Source organism: Dendrobates tinctorius, unplaced genomic scaffold, assembly GCF_039654945.1.
Source record: "Dendrobates tinctorius isolate UK_male_01 unplaced genomic scaffold, ASM3965494v1 ptg000032l, whole genome shotgun sequence".
Taxonomy (NCBI): domain Eukaryota; kingdom Metazoa; phylum Chordata; class Amphibia; order Anura; family Dendrobatidae; genus Dendrobates; species Dendrobates tinctorius.
The window spans coordinates 4,947,963-4,969,264 of NW_027361700.1; the positions used below are offsets into that span (position 1 = coordinate 4,947,963).

The 21,302-nt window shown below is 45.9% G+C and overlaps 1 protein-coding gene across 1 annotated transcript in view; it reads left to right on the forward strand.

The window, feature by feature from the left end:
* The first annotated feature begins 4,249 nt into the window (after positions 1 to 4,249).
* Positions 4,250 to 21,302, forward strand: part of STAT3 (signal transducer and activator of transcription 3) — a 140,090-nt gene continuing 123,037 nt past the window's right edge. Inside the window, exon 1 of the mRNA XM_073572340.1 lies at positions 4,250 to 4,420. The gene's annotated coding sequence lies outside the window, so the exon portion shown is untranslated. The remainder of the gene's footprint in view (positions 4,421 to 21,302) is intronic.

The following is a 21,302-nucleotide window of genomic DNA, read 5'->3' on the forward strand; positions in this document are numbered from 1 at the left end:
GATCATGTGACTGCAGAGGGGCGGGGCTTAGCGTCCTGCTGCTGGAGATAAATGCAGGATTCAACTACAGGGATCCTCAAATCAGACAAACGGGGGTCATACACAGAGAGGGCAGCGCGGTACCAGAGGGACAAGCAGAGAGTAGTCAGAACGTAAGCAATGAGTCATACACAGAGATAGCAGCACAGTACAAGAAGGGCAATCAGAGACTAGTCAGGACATAGGCAATGAGTCAGAAACCAGAGAAGCAGATAAACAGTACAGAATCAAGAGACAAACTCACAACAGGGGACAGGCCCGGGTCAGAACCATATGAGCAAGCAAGGAGACAATCTGAAGGCACAGGCACACAGGGGTCACCACACTCGGCCAAAGGCAAAAGTATAACTGACAGGGATTGGAGTCTCCCAGGGCTATAAGAAGCTCTCCTTGAGCCAAAGAGAGGACACAATAATATACCCCAGGCGTGCAGGTCAAGCCTGCACTGAGCTCAAGACATTAACCCCTGACGTGCAGGTCAAAACCTGCACTGGGATCATGACACTGTTCCAGTTGTTTTGAGGCGTAAGGACGAAGAGATATTGGGCGATAGTTAGACACAGAGGATGGGTCGAGGGAGGGCTTTTGAGGATGCGTGTGATTGATGCATGTTTGAAGGATGAGGGAAAGACAATTTGTAAGTGAAAGGTTGAAGAGGTGTGTAAGAATTGGGATGAAGACTGTGGCAAAGTTAGGGATGAGGTGGGACGGGAGCAGGTCAAATGCGCAAGTGTTGAGGGTGGAGAGCTGATCTTCTGTCATGGTGGAGAAGCTGGTTTTGGAAGAACAGGGCTGAGCGGCTAAGAGGGGCATTGGGGGCTGCAGGCCAAAGCTTTCTCTGATCTTATCAATCTTCTGTTTAAAGGGGATCTGTCACCCCATTTTTGGACTATCAGCTGCGGCCACCGCCATCAGGGGCTTATCTACAGCATTCTGTAATGCTGTAGATAAGCCCCCGATGTAACCTGAAAGATAAGAAAAAGAGTTATATTATACTCACCCCGGTGTCCGATCCAGCGCCTCCCATCTTCATACGATGATGTCCTCCTCCTTGTTTCTCCCTTGGCTCCTGTACAGGCGTACTTTCTCTGCCCTATTGAGGGCAGAGCAGAGTACTGCAGTGCGCAGGCGCCGGAGCTCTCTGACCTTTCCCAGCGCCTGTGCACTGCAGTAATTTACTCTGCTCTCAACAGGGCAGAGAAAGTATGCATGCGCAGGAGCCGAGGGAGAAGCAAGGAAGAGGACGTCATTGTATGAAGATGGGAGGCGCTGGACCACGACACCCACCGCATCAGACTCCCGACCCCCGGTGAGTATAATCTAACGTGTTTTTCTTATCGTTCAGGTTTCATTGGGGGCTTATCTACAGCATTAGAGAATGCTGTAGATAAGGCCTGTTTCACACTTCAGTTTTTTCTGTCAGTCTAAATCCGCCAAAATAGCGGAAAACGGATCCGCAGTCAGACTGACAAACGGGGGAAAGCGGATCGGCGGATTCGCCGATGGTAAAAATTTAAAGGAACCGCGGCAGGAAAGAATAAAAAAAATTAATACCGGTCAGCTCGCGGGATGGGGTTGTAGATCGAGCAATGAGATGTGGGGCTAGAGATCGTGCGCGAGGAATGGAGGTTGCGGGTAAGGAGAGAGAGAGAGAGAGAGAGAGAGAGAGAGAGAGAGAGAGAGAGAGAGAGAGAGAGAGAGAGAGAGAGAGAGAGAGAGAGAGAGAGAGAGAGAGAGAGAGAGAGAGAGAAAATTTTCAACCAGCAGCGACACTTGATTCAGGGTTAAAAGGTAAAAATGCGGATCCGGACTGCAAAAAAACGTTGCATGGTCCATTCGGTGATCTCTGCGGACGCCAAAATTTTGGCGGATCCGCAGAAATACGGATGCAACGGACAGTCATCAGTCAAAATCCGCCAATAATGAAAGTCAATGGGGAAAAAAACGGATCCGCAAGGAAAATTGGCGGATCCGTTTTATTCACAAAACGGCAGATCTTGACTGATTGTGAAAAACTGATGTGTGAAAAAGCCCCTGATGGCTGTGGCCGCAGCTGATAGGCTGAAAATTAGGTGACAGATTCCCTTTAGAGAAGGAGGCAAAGTGTTCAGCAGAAATGAGATGAGAGGGAGGAGGTGCTGGGGGATGGAGTAGAGAATTGAAAGTGTTGAAGAGCTGTTTAGGGTTGTAAGACAGGGAGGATATGAGAGATGAGAAGTAGGTTTGTTTGCGGCAGAGAGCATGGATGTGAAGCTGGCAAGGGACTGCATGTATGCGTTGAAGTGCTCAGTAGAATGAGAAGGATAAGGAATACACACACATACAAGCCAAGCAACAGTCACAGATAACTCCTCCAACTCTCCTCATACCAACTCCTCTCCCTTAGCCATGCAGCAATAAAGCTACTCTGATGAGGATTAGCAACAGAGCCCAGATTATAAAGGGAAAAGGAGTGGCTAACCGAGCACAGCTGTGCGCATAGGGATTTCCAACATGGCCGATTAACCCCTGTTCTGTCAGAAGAAATAAACACATTTAAAATGAAGGAGAAGTGCTTCTTCTCAACGCTGGAATAGGAGCAATCCGATGCTGCGGTCTTCTGGCTCCGCTCTGTCGCAGTAACCCTGTGACATTCCACCGATACCCCTCCACCCCCCGAATATTATGGTGTTTCTGCAGCGGAAACACAAATAAAAACTGTAATCTGCGCTGGAATTTATCAATAGTTTTATCAGGACAAAGAAACAGGGAGTTTCCAAAATAAAGCAGCTTTATTTAAAGGGAACATGTCACTTACAAATAACGCTATAACCTGCAGATATGGGGTTATTCTGCAGGTGACTAGCATTCTGAAGCTGCTGATGCCTGCTCTGAGAGCTCCTCTGCCAGGAGAAAATGAACTTTTTTCCTCCCGGAAGCTTTCAGTGGTGCCAGTGCGGCTTCGATCATTGCTTAGAGCATAGAGAGCTGTTGTAATCGTGCTCCTGGCAGAGGAAATGAACTTTACTTCTCCCGGCAGCGGGGCTCTCAGTTTGGGTGCTGGGCAGGTTCAGAAGGCTATTAACCTGCAGATTAACCCCGTATCTGCAGGCTATAGCATTATTGTACATGACTGATTCCCAGCAAAACATGACGTGAAAAAAACGAGATAAAAACGCACTTAGTAACGCCTTAAAAAACCTGCAAGTAACAACTCGGGCTGTGTTCACATGTAGCATAAATGCTGCACTTTTTCTCTGCTACTTTTCTCCACGTCTTCTGCAGGTGTGTGCGTCATATCACGCCATAACAGTGTTCTCTGATTTCTGTGGGTTTCCACGTTGCACGTAACTGCGTATTATTCACATGGGTTTTCTTTACACCTGCAGGGGGCGCAGTTTTCATGGCTTTGCTGGGACAGTTGATTGCAGCAGATTTTCTGCCCGCAAAAAAAAAACGCAGCTAGAAAAATGAATTAAATACCCCTTGTGTGAACACAGCCTTATGGCTGAGAGCCATGTTTGGGGCCAGCGTACCGTTGTCACCTGCACCACTAATGTGTCGCCTCTAGGTGGGGCGCTCCGCGGGGCGGTCGTGTGCTGCGGCTTCAAAATATACTTTCCGCGGTCCCCCCATAGGGACTTGTGTCCGTTTTCTCGCCCTTGCTGCACACTGTCCCCCACAAGTGACATGAGGACTTGACCGTATGATATGTAGGTTTACTAATTAACCCTTGGTTCTCAGCTCTCCCACAGACTGTCTGGTAAGAACTAGTCCTATAATGGCAGACGTCTGGCGTCATACAAACACCCAGAACATTGGAATCCGGCTTTGCCAACAGCCTACGTCATCCTCGTTTACATACATGACGTGCTCTACCTCTGACGTCACGCTGCCAGGAATCGTTCTGATTTCCAGCAGGCTGTTCCGTCCCTCACCTCTCCGCCCCAGGCGGCTTGTGGGTTTCCCCGCTGTGCAGCGCGTAGTGCGATGAGGGAGGGTGAGAAAGTGTCTGTAACAGCCAAACCACAGCGAACGTCCCAGACACCAACAAGTGGGCGGTGACTGTCACTGGTTTATGAATAATGAATTAAAAGGCGGGGCTTCTGGTGGAGCATAGCGCATGCTCATGCATAATTAATAGAGAGGCGGATGGTCAGAGGAGAGAGATGATTGGCGGAGAGATGATGAGTAATCTCCGCTCACAGAGTGACCCCTGGAGCATTGCTGGACACTGATTGGTGGGAAAGTGACTGGGCGGGAAAGGGCTGAAGCTCAGGCAGTGATTGGCAGGTGTGGGCGGGGCTGCGCGAGGTGGGTCAGGCAGTTTCCGGCTTTGGTGCCATAGTCTGTAGGAGCTGCGTCAGAGAGAAGAGCGAGAAGTTGTGAGAGGCGGAGATAGGTGAGTGTTCACACTTAGCTCGTGTATTGCGTTTTATACTGGAGCTCGGCTGCTGTTAACGGGTAGTGTTGTTCTCCAGACTTAGTATGGGACTTGTGACACGTAGGACAGAGGGAAGTGAGAGGGAGGCGGCACCAGGCAGTCACACGGCTATATATAATGTGTGTGTGTACATGTAGTCTATATTTATATCCAAAATCTACGTATGGACTATATAGAATTCTGCATGTGTATTCATATATGTATACAGTGTGTACATGCAGTGTCTATAGTATATATAAAATCTACGTATGTATTGCGTATATACGTGTGTGTATAGTTGTCAGACTGTCGCAGACTTTGGTTTTCAAAGTTCTTAGTGCTCTTTTCAGGGTTTTTAGCTCTTAGATGTTTCTATGGCTACTTTAGTACAATTATTAGCATTACATTATATTTACATTTTCAGTAGGATTGAGATCTGGGGTGTTTCCTGTCCGTGGACCCCAAATTTCAGTGTTTTATGTGACTTTTTCCTTGTGACATGGTATCCATCGTGTTGGAGAAAGCTTTGTTTATCACCAAATTGCTCCTGGATCGTTGGTAGAAATTGCTTTGGAGTCTTTATCTATGGCAGTGTTCTGAGGAAAGTTGTGAGTGAGCCCACTCCATGGGTGAAAAGCCCCCCGCACATGAATGGTCTCAGGATGTGTCAGGCTATGTGCCCACCTTGCAGAAATGCTGCGGAAATGTTCGCAGCATTTCCGCAACTCCCTGCCGCGTGTAAAACGCATGTGGAATTCGCATGCGTTTTCCCGCAAAACACCAAGCGTTTTTAGCTTGCAGAATGCTAGCACTTTTCCAAGCGATTTGAAGCATCACTTGGAAAAGTGATTGACAGGTTGGTCACACTTGTCATGCAGCATCAATAGTAAAAATGTTAAAAATAATTAAAAAAAAAAAAGGATATACTTGTCAGCCCACCGGAGTCCTCGCGGTCGTCATTGGCGCTAGCAGGAACTTCCATTCCCAGGGATGCCGTGCGATAATGACCTCTGACATAGCAGTCTCGCAAGACCGCTACGTCATCAGAGGTCATTTGCGCAATGCATCCCTGGGAATGGAAGTTCCTGATGACCGCGAGGGCTCCGGGGGCCGATAAAGGGTAAGTATATCCCTATTTTTTTATTCTATTTTTTACAGGATTATGGTACCCAGGACATGGAGGACAGTCTCCTCTCCTCCAGACCCTGGGTACCATCTGCACATGAAGCGCTCACTTTACGCATGGTGGGCATAGCCACATGCGTAAAGTGAGCGTTTCAATGGAATCCTATTGCAGCGATTCCACTGAAATAATGGACATGCTGCGGATTTTACAGCTATGCGATTCTGCAGCGGTAAAACCCGCAACATTGACACAGCAACTGCGGAATCCCATAGGATTGCATGGGGATGCGTTTTTTAAGGCTAGTTTCACATTAGCGCTTTTGAGCGCAGCGACGGCCTGCGCACGGCCGCCGCTAAGCCCCGCCCCCTGCCGCGGCTCCGCCGGTAGCTCCGCCTACCGGTGCATGACGCTACGTGCGTCCTGCGTCCCCTATCTTTATCACTGGGGGTGCAGGCCGTGCGTAGTATGCGTTTGGCAGCGCATGCGCCTTTTTGACGGTGCGCCGACCTGCGCCAAACGCAACCTGCTGCAGTTTGATTGCGCTCGGCGCACCGTCAAAAAGGCGCATGCGCCGCCAAACGCATACTGCGCACGGCCTGCGCCCCCAGTGATAAAGATAGGGGACGCATGCAGCGTCATGCGCAGGTAAGCGGAGCTACCGGCGGAGGCGCGACAGGGGGCGGGGCTTAGCGGCGGCCGTGCGCAGGCCATCGCTGCGCTCAAAAGCGCTAATGTGAAACTAGCCTTAGTGTTTCCACAGCAGAAACGCTAAAAAAACGCAACGTGGGCACACAGCCTTACTGTTATGACACTGGGATATATTGGAGAATGATTTTCCGGAGAACAAAAAGTGAGTGCTCCCATGAGTCCTGTGCCAACAGGAAAGCATCCTGAGATCATCCTGAAGTGGAAGCTTCTCATCCACGGAGTGGGTTCTCTGACAGTTTTGCCATTAATAAAGAATGGTATCCAAACATCCTCCCAATGATCCAATAGCCATTTGGTGATGAACAATGTTTTTTGCCAGCACGATAGAACAGCAAGGCAAAAGTGATTACCGTATTTTTCGGATTATAAGACACACTTTTTTCCTCCGAAAATGTGGAGGAAAATGGGGGTGTGTGTCTTATAGTCCGGATGTACCGGCTCTGGCTGTGGTTGGGGAGCGGTTTCGGCAGAGCAGTGGGTCACAGAGGCAGGAGCTGGCGGCTCCAGCTAATTCCTGTGCCCGCTGCTAAAGAGAAATGAATATTTACTGCACTCCACACCCGTGAGGGCAATGAATATTCATTTCTTTTTGGCATCCTGTTATGATTGGCCCCATCCCATTCTTGGTATGCATGGCTCCATCAGAAAAGATTAAAAAAACAAACCATTACACTTACCTTCCTCCGCTCCCTCGTAGTGTCCTGCAAGGGAGCAGAGGCAGGTAAGTGTAATATATGCTGCTACCGGCAGTCACGTGTGCCGATACTTATTTCCTAAGTATCGGCACACGTGACCGCCGTCATCAGCAGGAAGCTGATGGCTGACACTGCGCGCTACTGAAGAGCAATGAATACTCACTACTCTCTGCGATGAACAGTCCCGATGAGTATTCTGGCAGCTATGCTCTGCTTGTGAGCAGCACATGATGTCCCTGCCATGCGCTGCTTTCAAGCATAAAGCAGTTGCTGGAATCGGAGCAGGACACTGCGAGGGAACGAAGGAAGGTAAGTGTAATGTTTTTTTTTTTTAATCTTTTCTAATGGGACCATGCATATCATGACTGGGATGGGGCTAATCATACCAGGATAAGGATAGAGCCATGCATACCAGGACAAGGATGGGGCCATTCATACCAGGATAAGGCTAAGGATGAGGCCAGGCATACCGGGACTGGGGTGGGGGGGGGCGCAATCATACCAGGATAAGGATGGGGCCAGGCATACCAGTACTGGGATGGGGGCCAATCATACCAGGTTAAGCATGCTGCCCTGCATACCATGATAGTGATGGGGCCCATGCATACTTGGACAAGATGGAGACCCTGCATACTAGGATAGGGATGAGGGCCATGCACCCCAGGCTAGGGATGAGGGGGGCATGCATACCAGGATAGGAATGAGGGAGCCATGCATACAAGGATGGGAATGAAAAGACCATATTTACCAGGATAGAGGATATTTAAACAGAATTGACCACATTTTTTTTTTTTTGTCCTATAATTTCCTGCTATAAAACCTAGGTGCGTCTTGTGGTCCGGTGCGTCTTATAGTCCAAAAAATATGGTACTTTGTTGACCAAGCTACTTAATTTTGAAATTTTATTTCATCGCCATGTAATTCCCCACATCTCTGCTCTATTGAGTACCTGTGGTCAATCCTCAAAAGCAGGTGGGAAAACAAAACCACAGAAAGGGTAGGTTCACAAGCGCGTATAAAAAAAAAAAAAAAAAAAAAGGATTGCTTCTAGAAGGTGAAAACCAATATTTCTGTTAGTCTCAAAACGTTTGGCCACAATTGTATATGTGTATGTCAAGTGGTTTGCTCTCTTAAAGTGTCAATATTTATATTAGGATTACTACTTTCAGTTATTTAATTTACCAGGAGAGCATTGCATGGCCTGGCCTATAAGTCTTCCTACACCAATTTGATGCTCTCTACAAGGAAGAATGTTACCCCTTAGGCAACCTACACAATACGTGTGTGTATAATATATATGTATGTACTGTCATTTCATATGAGTGAACAATGATTATGTTCAATTTTGTACCTTAGAGGGGAAAAAAAACAGGTGACTTTGTGCCTTGTCTGACATATGACAGATAACTGTAAGGCTGTGTGCCCACGTTGCGTTTTTTTTAAGCGTTTCCGCAGCGTTTGTGCCGGCTCAGACACTGCAGAAACGCTTAAAAGAAGCTTCACATTAAATAGCATGCGTTTTTGGCTTTTTGTGCAAATGCATGCGTTTTTAAATGCTCAGGAATCGCTTAGCTGCTAAAAACGCAGCATGCTCATTAATTTCCGCATTGCTGAGCGTTTTTAGCCTTTTCCAATGTTCCCAGAAAAAACGCGTCAAAAACGCGTGTCTTTTGTGCAAAAAGACGCGCACGAAACACGCGGTTTCTGGGAAGGGGATCAGTTTCCTGAGTGTTTAAAAATGCTAACGTGGGCACATAGCCTAAAGGGAACCTGTCAGGTCCCCCGTGCTCCCAGAACCACCAGGATTTGTTTCTGAATATGTAAAAGTGCAGAAGACTGATAATGCGCAGTGCGCCTCTCTGAAACCTGGACTCGTACACCCGGCTTCAGATGATGAATGCAGTTAGTTTAAGAAGCCACGCTCATGTGCGAGCTAAGTATAGCACTAGTGATGATGCCGACTCTTAGGCTGGGTTCACACGTAGCGGAACTCTCGTGGAAATTACCGCGACAATTCCGGAATTCCATTCCGCGGGAAAATCGCATTTTAAATTCCTGCGATTTTCCCGCTGAAAAACTAGCATTTTGCAAACGTAATTAGCTTGCAGAATGCTAGCGGTTTCCAAGCGATCTGGAGCATCGCTTGGAGAACTGATTGACAGGTTGGTCACACTCGTCAAACATAGTGTTTGACAAGCGTGACCAACTTTTTACTATTGAGGTCGCCTATACGGCATCAATAGTAAAAGATAGAATGTAAAAAATAATAATAAAAAAAATATTGTTATTCTCACCTTCCGACGTCCCGCGCAGCCTTCCCGCCTCTCTCCACGCTCCCAGTAATCCTTTGCGACAATTACCGCAATGACGTCCGTTCTCGCGGGATCACGACATCTTGCGGTCATTCGCGATGACTGCTAGACTTAGCGATCCCGCGAGAACGGACGTCATCGCTCGCAAAAGCTTACTAGGACTGGGGGCGTGGAGAGAGGCGGGAAGGCTGCGCGGGACGTCGGAAGGTGAGAATAACAATATTTTTTATTTTAAATTCTATTTTTTACAGGGATATGGTACCCAATGCCCGGAGGACAGTCTCCTCTCCTCCAGACCGTGGGTACCATCCGCAAATGTTCTGCTTACTTTTCGCATGGTGTGCACAGCCACATGCGGAAAGTAAGCTGAACAATGCATTCCTATGCGTGCGGGATTGCCGCGATTCCGCGAAATTAATGAGCATGCTGCGTTTTTTACCGCAAAGCGATTCCGCCGCGGTAAAAATCGCAGCATTAGCACAGCATTGTGGAATCCCATAGGAATGCATGGGATGCTTAGTTTTCGTGGCAAAATCACGTGGATAAAACCGCCGCGGAAATGCGAAAAAAAACACCACGTGTGAACTCAGCCTTATAATTCATGTTTTCACGCTCACAGGGGTGTGATAATGTGCTAAGTGGGCTGACTAGTCTGGGGACACTAATGCCCCATTGACTAGCCAAATTCCTCATTTACATATGATAAACTGACTTTAGATATACTTTTTCTAAAGATCTGTTTATGTATGTAATGTAATACAGGGACTGTTAGGCCGGCGTCACTCTACCGTAGAATACGGCCGAGTGCTATGTGAGAAAACATCGCATAGCACTCAGCCCAGTGTTAATCTATTGGACAGCTCACATCAGTGTTTATTTTCTCACCCGTATTTGGCGGGCGTGTAAAATCGTAGCATGCTGCGATTATCACCGAGACTCAGCCAAAACTTGCCAATGCAGGCCTATGGGTTTGAGAAAAAATCTCACAGCACTCGAACCATGCGAAAGCTGTCCAATTTGTACGCACCGATTTTGAAAAGAAAAGCTGGCAATTCACCTGCCGCATACAGTAAAATCATAGAGTGACAGATTAGAATAGATATACCGTAAACACTTAGAATACATAGATATATAGATGTCAGTGACACATATATGCAGTTGCTTCTCACAAAATTAGAATATCATCAAAAAGTTATTTCCATTCTTCAATGCAATATATATACACACACGTTGTCTGAGGACATCAGAACTACTGATATTATTAGGAAACACAAGACTTTGAAAGGATATAAGGACATCTCCAAAGACCTTGGGGTTCCAGTTTAAATAGTGCGCAATGTTATTAAAAAGTTTACCAAGCATGTAACCTTCACGAACCTCCCTGGACATGGGGAAAAAAGGAAAATTGACGAGATGTCTTCGAAGGTTAGGGTGAATGGTGGAAAAAATACCATGTCAAGGATCCAAACACCTGAGAGCCAATCTGGAACAATCTGGGGTCATGGTTTCAACAGTTATCATATGCCACATATTAAACCAAGTAGAGTTTTATGGGCGAAGGTCAAGGAAGAAACCATTGATGAAGAGAAAATTTAAAAAGGAAGGACGGATCTTTGCCAAAGAGAATCTTGGAAAACCACAATACTTCTGGAAAAATGTTGTGTGAACAGATGAAACAAATATAGAGCTTTATGGCAATGCAAGGCAACAGTTTGTTTTCAGATGGCATAATGAAGTTTATAAGGAAAAGAGCACCCTACCGACAGGTAAGGCCTGTTTCACACTTCCGTTTTTTCAAATCCGTCAAAATCCGTTGTTTTCCGTAAAAAAACGGATCCGCCATTTTTTGCAGGATCCGTTTTTTTGTCCCATAGACTTCCGTTACGGTTACCGCGGATCCGTCAAAAAAACGGATCCGTTTTTTAAAAAACGGATCCGTTGGCATCCGTTTCCGTCAAAAAAACGGAAACGGATCCGTTTGGCGGACACAAAAACGGAAGTGTGAAACAGGCCTAAGCATTATGGAAGATCCCTATTTCTGTGGGGTTGCTTTGCTGCGTCTGTTACTGGAGGCCTTGACCATATCACAAGAATCATGAAATCAGAAAATTATCAAGAGATTTTAGAACGAAATGGCCTACCTTTGGTTTGAGTCAAAGATCATGGGTCCTCCAGCAAGACAGTGACCCACAGCACTCTCACTTTCTTCCTGTAAATTTCTGCAGATTTTTTTTCGGCGTTATGAGCTATGTATTAAATTCTCATTTTTCTTGAACTAGAAGTGTGCTTAGGCAGGGAAGCCAGGGGTAAAGGTTCCAATGTGTTTTTTGCTAAATCTGCTTGTAAAGTGACCTGCGTTTTACTTGCAGATTTAGTGCAGACTTACTGCGGATTTTCTGCAGTTTTTGTGTGGATTTCACCTGCTTTTTTACACCTGCGGATTTCTATAATGGAAGAGGTGTAAAAACGCTGCGGAATCCGCACAAAGAATTGACATGCTGTGGATTCAAAACCGCAGTAAATCTGCGTGGAAAAATCTGCAGCATGTGCACAGCGTTTCTTATTTTACATAGGCTGTACACCTCAGGAGAATCTGCTGCGGATCCGCAGGGCCAAATCCGCTGCATATACGCAGCAGAATCCGCAACGTGTCCACATAACCTTAAACGGAACAGAGACGTGTCTCTATTGCATTGTCTCCTTTGGATGAAAACCTGCATCAGAACCCGGTATAAATGCTGCATGTGTGATACCAATCTGTAAGGCTGGATGCAGACGATCCGGAAGTAGCAGTGCTTTGAACACAGTTAATGTTCACTGCGTCCAGCGCGCTGCCATGCGAATTCACTGCGTTCAATACATTCTATTGGTGAAATTTCTCTTGCAGTCTGGATAGACGCGCTGTATGTCAGTCCCCAAGGGTGATCCGTGGACCCATAAGATTTCTTGACATCCCAGCCACTATGATGTAGCATCTGGCCATGGTGGGTTGGGCGCTGCATAAGTATGCAGCGTCCAACCCGCAGCAACTGCGGATCATGTGCACATACCCTAAGGGGTTTTCCAGTTCATTTATATCTTTAATTTTCTCAGGAATGATGAATATTTTCTCTGGGTAATTTTTGCATCACTCTTAGAGTATGTTCACACTGGGCATTTTTGCTGTGTTTTTTTTTTTTTTTGTGCAGCAAAACATGATTTCTAGGCAGGAAAGAAGCTATGGCAAAAACGCAGGTTTAGGGTGGTTTCACATTAGCGCTTTTTAAGCGCACGCACGGCCGTGGGTAGCTCCGCCCCTGAGCCGGCTCTCTGCCCGGCGTGCCCGCCCCTTGCTTGTAGCGCCGCCTCCTAGCGCACAGCGGCGCCTGCGATCGGCGCACCCTATCTTTAGCATAGGGTGCGCAGATCATGCGCAGGCCGTGCGCTAGTTGCGCTTTGACCTGCGCTGCGCACTTTTGACGGTGCGCCGTGCGCGCCAAAATCCGAAAAGTTTGATTTTGGCGCGCACGGCGCACCGTCAAAAGTGCACAGCGCAGGTCAAAGCGCAACTAGCGCACGGCCTGCGCACGATCTGCGCACCCTATGCTAAAGATAGGGTGCGCCGATCGCAGGCGCCGCTGTGCGCTAGGAGGCGGCGCTACAAGCAAGGGGCGGGCACGCCAGGCAGAGAGCCGGCTCGGGGGCGGAGCTACCCACGGCCGTGCGTGCGCTTAAAAAGCGCTAATGTGAAACCAGCCTAAGATGCCTTTTTGGTGTTTTTCGTTGCGGTTTTGGTGCGTTTTTTTGGGGCTAACTTGTGTCTCTTTGTGCATGCTAATAAAATTCAGTTGCTGTCCATGATTTTTCTGCAGCAAAAAGGCCTGCGTTTTTGCAGCTTTTTTTCAACACCCATTCAAGCCAATGGATGAAAAATGCTGAAAGAAGTGACATGCTCTATATCCAAAAAAAAACAGCAAAGCACAAAATCCTGATCACACAAAAAAAACAATGTGTTTGCATGAGATTTCTGAAATCTAATAGGCTTTGCTGGTACTGTAAAAAAGCAGCTGAAAACTAGCATAAAAACGCAGCAATAACACCCAGTGTGAACATACCCTTAGACAGTAATGGGGGTGTGGATTGCCAATTTGAGACCATGTGATTGAAAATGGAGAGTGACACTTTGGATTTCCAATATTCCCCCTGCTAGAGTATGTCATTAATATCAGACCAGAGAGGATCTGGCACCAGGCACCCCATCGGCCAGGTATTACCGACTCTGTCGGCAAACCATTGTAAAAAGTTTACAGAGCAGTACATGACCACTCTGTCATACTGTTCAGTGGATGCTCCGAGCTGTTGCAGATCATCTCCTATTGAATAGCTGATGACAGATGATCGTGGGGGTACCGGGTTTCAGACCCCAGTGCTCTGATGGTAATTGCCTATTATTATTATTATTGCACTGTTCAAGATGACACACTTCTCAATAGTCACAATGCACCTCATCTGTCCTTATTTGTTTGCCTATTTAATTATCTTGTACCCTATTAAATGATTTGCTCCATTAAATCATCTAGATCATTCCATGGTTGATGTGATTAAAAAACTTGGGTGGAAATAATGAGGACAATGGTACACAATAGACAGATACCATGTATTGTGCTGGCATGGTGTAATATGACATAATTGTATTATAGCAGAACAATCTATATGTGGAAAAATGCCATCATGTGTTGATCTGTGCTAATGGTCTAGCCAGGCTGGGAATAGCAGTTCATGGTGCTCCTGTGTCCTGTTCCTGCTTCAGCTCCTCTGTGGTCCCTGGGTTGTGCTCCACACGTTATATGTTTTGTCACGTGGATGTTTTCCATCTGAGTCTGTGGTCTTCTGGTGCATGTAATCCAACATTGTGCCCAGATATCTATCAACATGTGTTGAGTGTGCAGTGAGGGTGGTCATCACTATTTGCACAGTCTTGGAGAATTTGCAGACATAAGACATTTGTGCCCGGGAGGTTACTGACCTGTATGGGGAGGAGAGATGGGGTGATCAGACACTTGCACTGCTTTACCCCACTGTGACATGTCATATTAGATTAGCAGGGTAGCTTTTCTCCTAGAGTAATAGAAGGTATTAGTGATTAATGATGGGTGTCCTCAGAGGATGCGCTGCTCAGAGAAGTCGGTGGCTTCCTGGACATCAGCATTTCCTTCCTTCCTTATTATTACTATCACATATAAAGGAAGAGTTGTTCCTGCTTTGCCCTGGAATGTAATGTGGACATATTGTACCATAGGCCGGGGTCACACGTGCGAGTGTAGTGCAAGAAACTCGGGCATCAATACCCGGCACTGCCGCCGGCACTCGGGACTGAAGTGTGCGGCTGCATGTATTTCTATCGCAAGTGTGACCCTGGCCTTAAGGGCCCGTCACACTAAGCGAGATCGCTAGCGATATCTCTAAAGCGTCACCGATTTTGTGACGCAGCAGCGATATTGCTAGCGATATCGCTATGTGTGATACTTACCTCCGACCGGCTCCCCCGCTGGTTATCGCTGATCACGCAAGAACGTCCAGGACCGTTTCTCGTCGGCTGCTTCCTGTGGAGACGAGCGACGCGTGGACGCGGGCGGGAGGACGTCTTCATCGCCGCGTCTGACAGGTAAGTAGCAACCCTCGACCGCTGCTATGTCGCTGGTGAGATCTGCCTGTGTGGCAGCTCACTAGCGACCACTTAGTGATGCACCAGCGATCCTGACCGGGTCGTATCGTGGTTGGGATCGCTGGTACAGCGCTAAATGTGACGGTACATTTAGTGTGACTTCAGTTTCTGACAGTTACTCAGTAAGTAGGGTGTTGTGGTGACACTCAGTCGCTCATAGATTTCATGCATCTCTTTAATAAAGAATTTTAAGGCCTCCCCAATGTAGAGTCACTGTGCACAAGGCTTTGGTCTATTTGTGCGCAGCCTTATGCATGCAGCATTGGGCTCTTCACTCAAAGGCTTTAAAAATGTGAAAATCTAAAGCTGATTTAACTACGGTAAATAAGAGGCCTATAACCAATGTTAGCCCTTGGATTTTTGCTGATTTGCAGTTTGAACTACAAAGGATCTCCAGAAGGCACCTGCTGCAGATTTTTGCTGATTGAACTGATTTATCTCAATTGCGGCACCCTAAAACCTGATAAAGATATTCTGTTTTGTATGAGTGGTGAGCACCAAAGGACAATATATGAATCCAATTTTCACACAAATATCAAGTTGTTAAGAATTTAAAGGCGTTGTCCGGACCAAAACGATAAGTCTGCCGTCACTCTGTGTGACGGCAGACTTATGAATTTCCCCAGCACATACACTGTGCGGTGTGAGGATTTTCCCGACCCCCTTTAAAGGAAATCTGTAAGCACAGAATGACTGTACAAACAAGCACAGATGTCCGATGCACCCTTGACGTGGCAAAACAGTTCAGTGCACCTTCTCACCTACTTGTTCCCAGTTTATGTACCCTGTCTTTGGAAAGCCTGAGCGGTCAGCCAAGGAAGAGGAGGGCAGAGATAGGTGAGCACTTGTGTTGGGTTTGAATTATTGTTTTGTGTTGCGATTTATGTTTTGATTTAATATCACAAATACTACAGGAGATGAAACAACATCAGAATCCCCCTGTCATTAAAGGGTCCTATAACAGAAGCGTTAACGATAGACATGTCTTCAGTGGTGAAATATTGCCGCTCTCTAGTTGATCTCATACACAAACTTTCCATGTTTATAGGCATATAATATAGGAAAACCTCAATCTGGTTGCTAAGTAATGTCAGCTTTCATGTAAATGTAAATCCTTTCAATTCGGTGGATTCTGCTGTATCTCTTGTGCCACGATCTGAAGGGAATTCCGATTTTATTACAATTACACTTAAATTTGTGCACGTCCGGCCTATGAAGCTCTCAACTATTAGAATTAGCAGGACACTGATTGCCGACTCCAGTTGTTCTGCTTGCTTCACTAGACTCCCTAACTCCATAGATGTCAATGGAGAGGGACATATTCCAGCCCTATTATTTTTCTGTTGACGTGTATAAAGAATACAGAAAGCTTAAGCCAGCAGGCCGCACTGTTCAGATCATTTATGTAGGCATTAAAATGATCATTATCGGTACTTAAATCCGCGTGTTGTTGGTGAACTTTGCAGATTTAACCCACCTAATGACTGGCTATGGGGGAAGCTACGCAGTGGAGACTAGTGTGTCCACTGGCGAAATTAACATGCTGCAGCTTGGAAGCCCCCTCCATTGGTAAACTTGTGCAGCGTTAACTAGAAGCACAGTGGGCATGGAATCTGTATAAAAACCATCCACTGTGCTTGTAATGTAGAACGCAGCGTTTTTTGATGGCAGCACAGGTGAGCGGTGTCCAAAACGCTGCTATTCCTGATCGTGGGCATGCAGCCTTATAGAAACACGTGCACCACTAATGTATTTTTTACCCACTCCTGGTTTTGGCTGCACCCTGAAGTAAGCAACTGCGTTCTTGTGAAATGTCTTCAAGCTCATGATATGTTATAAAGTTTCATGCAGAAAAAGCTTTTATTGACAGAGTATTTTTGATTTTTTTTTTTCTACAAGCAATAATAAAATGGATGATGGGGTCTGATCCCCCGGCCTAAAGAACAGGTTCCTTTTGGCCCAGTGCTGGACTCCTGTGCAGTGGACGTGCTCTGGTCAGGTTTATTACATCACTACTTATTCGGTCTATTGTACTCGCTCCTCTCACCTACTGTCAGTCCGTCACTGCACCAGACTGGGAATTTGTGGTGGTTTCTGGATAAGAAATGTCACTTCAGTCTGCGTCTTTAGTTAGAGAACGCTCTTGTGGTTCCTTCTGATGTAACAGACCTGTGTACGTGTTTCAGCATGTACCACATGTGTCCTACTATTAGTCAGCACGGGCCGCTTTGCTTACAGTGTGGAGTCATCTATCATGTTTGCTCTTTAGTTGGGGGAGCCTATATTTTGTGATGACCTCACTGGGGATTCACCACATCACCGACCTCCGATCTATGTTGTGTTTTTATTGTGGTTTTTAGACCTTGTGGGTATTCCAGTGGTTTTATGCATGTTTCCATGCAAGTAGAGGAAATTTGAAGGGCCTTTACGTGACCAGGCATCTGTCTTAATAATAATAAATTTTATTTCTATAGCGCCGACATATTCCGCAGCACTTTACATTTCAGAAGGGATTTGTACAGACAATAGACATTACAGCATAACAAAAATCACATAGATTATAACAGATACCAAGAGGAATGAGGGCCCTGCTCGCAAGCTTACAGTCTGAGGAAAGAGGGAGACTCGAAAGGTGGGCGGTAACAGTTGCCCTGATTGTATGGACCAGCCATAATGTTAAGTGTGTATCAGTACAGACACAGAGGGCTAATGGATGCATCAAGCATGTGGGAACATGATGCCGGGAACCTGGTTATGGTAAAACTTTTGGCTGTGCCACACAGGGATAGATTAGGTTAATATATTGAGGCGATAGGCCAGTCTGAATAAATGCGTTTTCAGGGCACGCTTAAAATTGTGGGGATTGGGGACTAATCGTATTGACCTGGGAAGTGCATTCCAAAGAATTGGCGCAGCACGTGTAAAGTCTTGGAGACGGGAGTGGGAGGTTCTGATTATTGAGGATGCTAACCTCAGGTCATCAGCAGAACGGATAGGCGTGGGTAGGGTGGTATACTGAAACAAGGGAGGAGATGTAGGGTGGTGCTGAGCCATGGAAGGCTTTGTGGGTGAGGGTAATAAGTTTATACTGAATTCTGGAGTGGATGGGTAGCCAGTGTAATGACTGGCAAAAGGTAGAGGCATGTCTTGAATGAAGTATACGGTGCTCATAAAGAGGAACCTCGAATCTCATTTGGTTTCTCCATGTATGATGGGTAGTGGCCCAGGTAATCATCTTATCTCACTCCTCATTGACTTGCTTATAAATATTCTATATCGCAACAGTTTTCCACACATTGACTTCTATTGTGCTTGAAGCACATTTAAAGGGCACTTTCTGCCAAATCAAAAGTAGCCATTTTTTTGCCTTTTCCAGAGAATTCAGCTTTTTTTTCTCTCTCTAATTCTCAATACAGTTCAAAAGAGAGTTTCTCACAGGATAGTATTCAGACCAGCCTAAAGACAGGCCCCTAGAGACCTCTGTGAGCCATGTTCTGTTCCCATAGTAAAGACCAATTAACATATTGGGGGGCACTAAATTAAAATGCTCATATTTCTGGAACCTTATGGCAGTCAAAACAACTTTTGACCTGGTGAAAAGTTGTCATATATACTTTATGAACAGACAGAACAACAGGCAATCCCTTCATGTGTTGCTGTCAAACAAACGTGAGCCATGCAGCCTCAACAACTCAAACATAGTATTAGAGCACGCCGAAGACAATCAGTTAGCACTCAAGCATGCTCGGATAAGACCTTATCCAAGCATGCTCGCTCATCACTAGGGCAAAGTACGGAAAGTATTCAGACCCCTTTAAATTTTTCACTCTTTGTTTCATTGCAGTCATTTGGTAAATTCAAAAAAGTTCATTTTTTTTTCTCATTAAAGTACACTCTGCACCCCATCTTGACTGAAAAAAAACCCCAGAAATGTAGAAATTTTTGTAAATTTATTAAAAAAAGAAAAACTGAAATATCACATGGTCATAAGGCCAGGTTCAGATTGTATTAGACCAGTCCATTCAACGTATGCGTTAAACGGACTGCGCAGTGCAACTGCCTTTTTGGGTTCGCGTTATGCGATCGCTAACAGGGGCGGACCCTCGGACGCTGCAGACTGCCATTCTTCGTTGCAGATCCTCTCCAGGTCTGTCAGGTTGGATTGTGAACCTTGATGGACAGCCATTTTCAGGTCTCTTCAGAGATGCTCAATTGGGTTTAGGTCAGGGCTTTGGCTGGGCCAGTCAAGAATGGTCACAGAGTTGTTCTGAAGCCACTCCTTTGTTATTTTAGCTGTGTGCTTAGGGTCATTGTCTTGTTTGAAGGTGAACCTTCGGCCAAGTCTGAGGTCCAGAGTACTCTGGAAGAGGTTTTCATCCAGGATATCTCTGTACTTGGCCGCATTTATGTTTCCTTCAATGGCATCCAGTCGTCCTGTCCCTGCAGCTGAAAAACACCCCCATAGCATGATGCTGCCACCACCATGTTTTACTGTTGGTATTGTATTGGACAGGTGATCAGCAGTGCCTGTTTTTTTCCACATATACCACTTACAATTATCACCAAAAAGGTCTATCTTCGTCTCATCAGACCAGAGAAGCTTATTTTTCATTGTCTGGGAGTCCTTCATGTGTTTTTTAGCAAATTATGCGGGCTTTCATATGTCTTGCACTGAGGAGAGGCTTCCATCGGGCCACTCTGCCATAAAGGCTCGACTGGTGGAGGGCTGCAGTGATAGTTGACTTTGTAGAACAAAGCCACAGTGATCTTGGGGTTCTTCTTTACCTCTCTCACCAAGGCTCTTCTTCCACGATTGCGCAGTTTGGCTGGACGGCCAGGTCTAGGAAGACTTCTGGTGGTCCCAAACTAATTCCATTTAAGGATTATGGAGGCCACTGTGCTCTTAGGTACCTTGAGTAGTGCAGAAATTTTTTTGTAGCCTTGGCCAGATCTGTGCCTTGCCACAATTCTGTTTCTGAGCTCCTTGGCCAGTTCCTTTGACCTCATGATTCTCATTTGGTCTGACATGCACTGTGAGCTGTGAGGTCTTATAGACAGGTGTGTGGCTTTACAAATCAAGTCCTGTCAGTTTAATTAACCACAGCTGTTCCCCAATGAAGGAGTAGAACCATCTCAAGGAGGATCACAAGGAAATGGACAGCATGTGACTTAAATATGAGTGTCTGAGCAAAGGGTCTGAATACTTATGACCATGTGATATTTCAGTTTTTCTTTTTTAATAAATTGGCAATTTCTAAATTTGTTTTTTTTTTTTCAGTCAAGATGGGGGGCAGAGTGTACATTAATGAGAAAAAAAATGTATGGTACTTTTTTGAATTTACCAAATGTCTGCAATGAAACTGAGAGTGAAAAATTTAAAGGTGTCTGAATACTTTCCGTACCCACTGTAGGGCGAGACTACAGAGCCTCATTCTCTGATTGTAAAAGGGGTCCACTTGATCGGACCCCAAATAATTTTTTTTTTTTAAATAATGCTTTAAAATACAGTGGGGAAAAAAAGTATTTAGTCAGTCAGCAATAGTGCAAGTTCCACCACTTAAAAAGATGAGAGGTGTCTGTAATTTACATCATAGGTAGACCTCAACTATGGGAGACAAACTGAGAAAAAAAAATCCAGAAAATCACATTTTTTTTTTTTTTCATTTTATTTGCATATTATGGTGGAAAATAAGTATTTGGTCAGAAACAAGCAATCAAGATTTCTGGCTCTCACAGACCTGTAACTTCTTCTTTAAGAGTCTCCTCTTTCATCCACTCATTACCTGTAGTAATGGCACCTGTTTAAACTTGTTATCAGTATAAAAAGACACCTGTGCACACCCTCAAACAGTCTGACTCCAAACTCCACTATGGTGAAGACCAAAGAGCTGTCAAAGGACACCAGAAACAAAATTGTAGCCCTGCACCAGGCTGGGAAGACTGAATCTGCAATAGCCAACCAGCTTGGAGTGAAGAAATCAACTGTGGGAGCAATAATTAGAAAATGGAAGACATAAAAGACCACTGATAATCTCCCTCGATCTGGTGCTCCACGCAAAATCCCACCCCGTGGGGTCAGAATGATCACAAGAACGGTGAGCAAAAATCCCAGAACCACGCGGGGGACCTAGTGAATGAACTGCAGAGAGCTGGGACCAATGTAACAAGGCCTACCATAAGTAACACACTACGCCACCATGGACTCAGATCCTGCAGTGCCAGACGTGTCCCACTGCTTAAGCCTGTACATGTCCGGGCCCGTCTGAAGTTTGCTAACGAGCATTTGGATGATCCAGAGGAGTTTTGGGAGAATGTC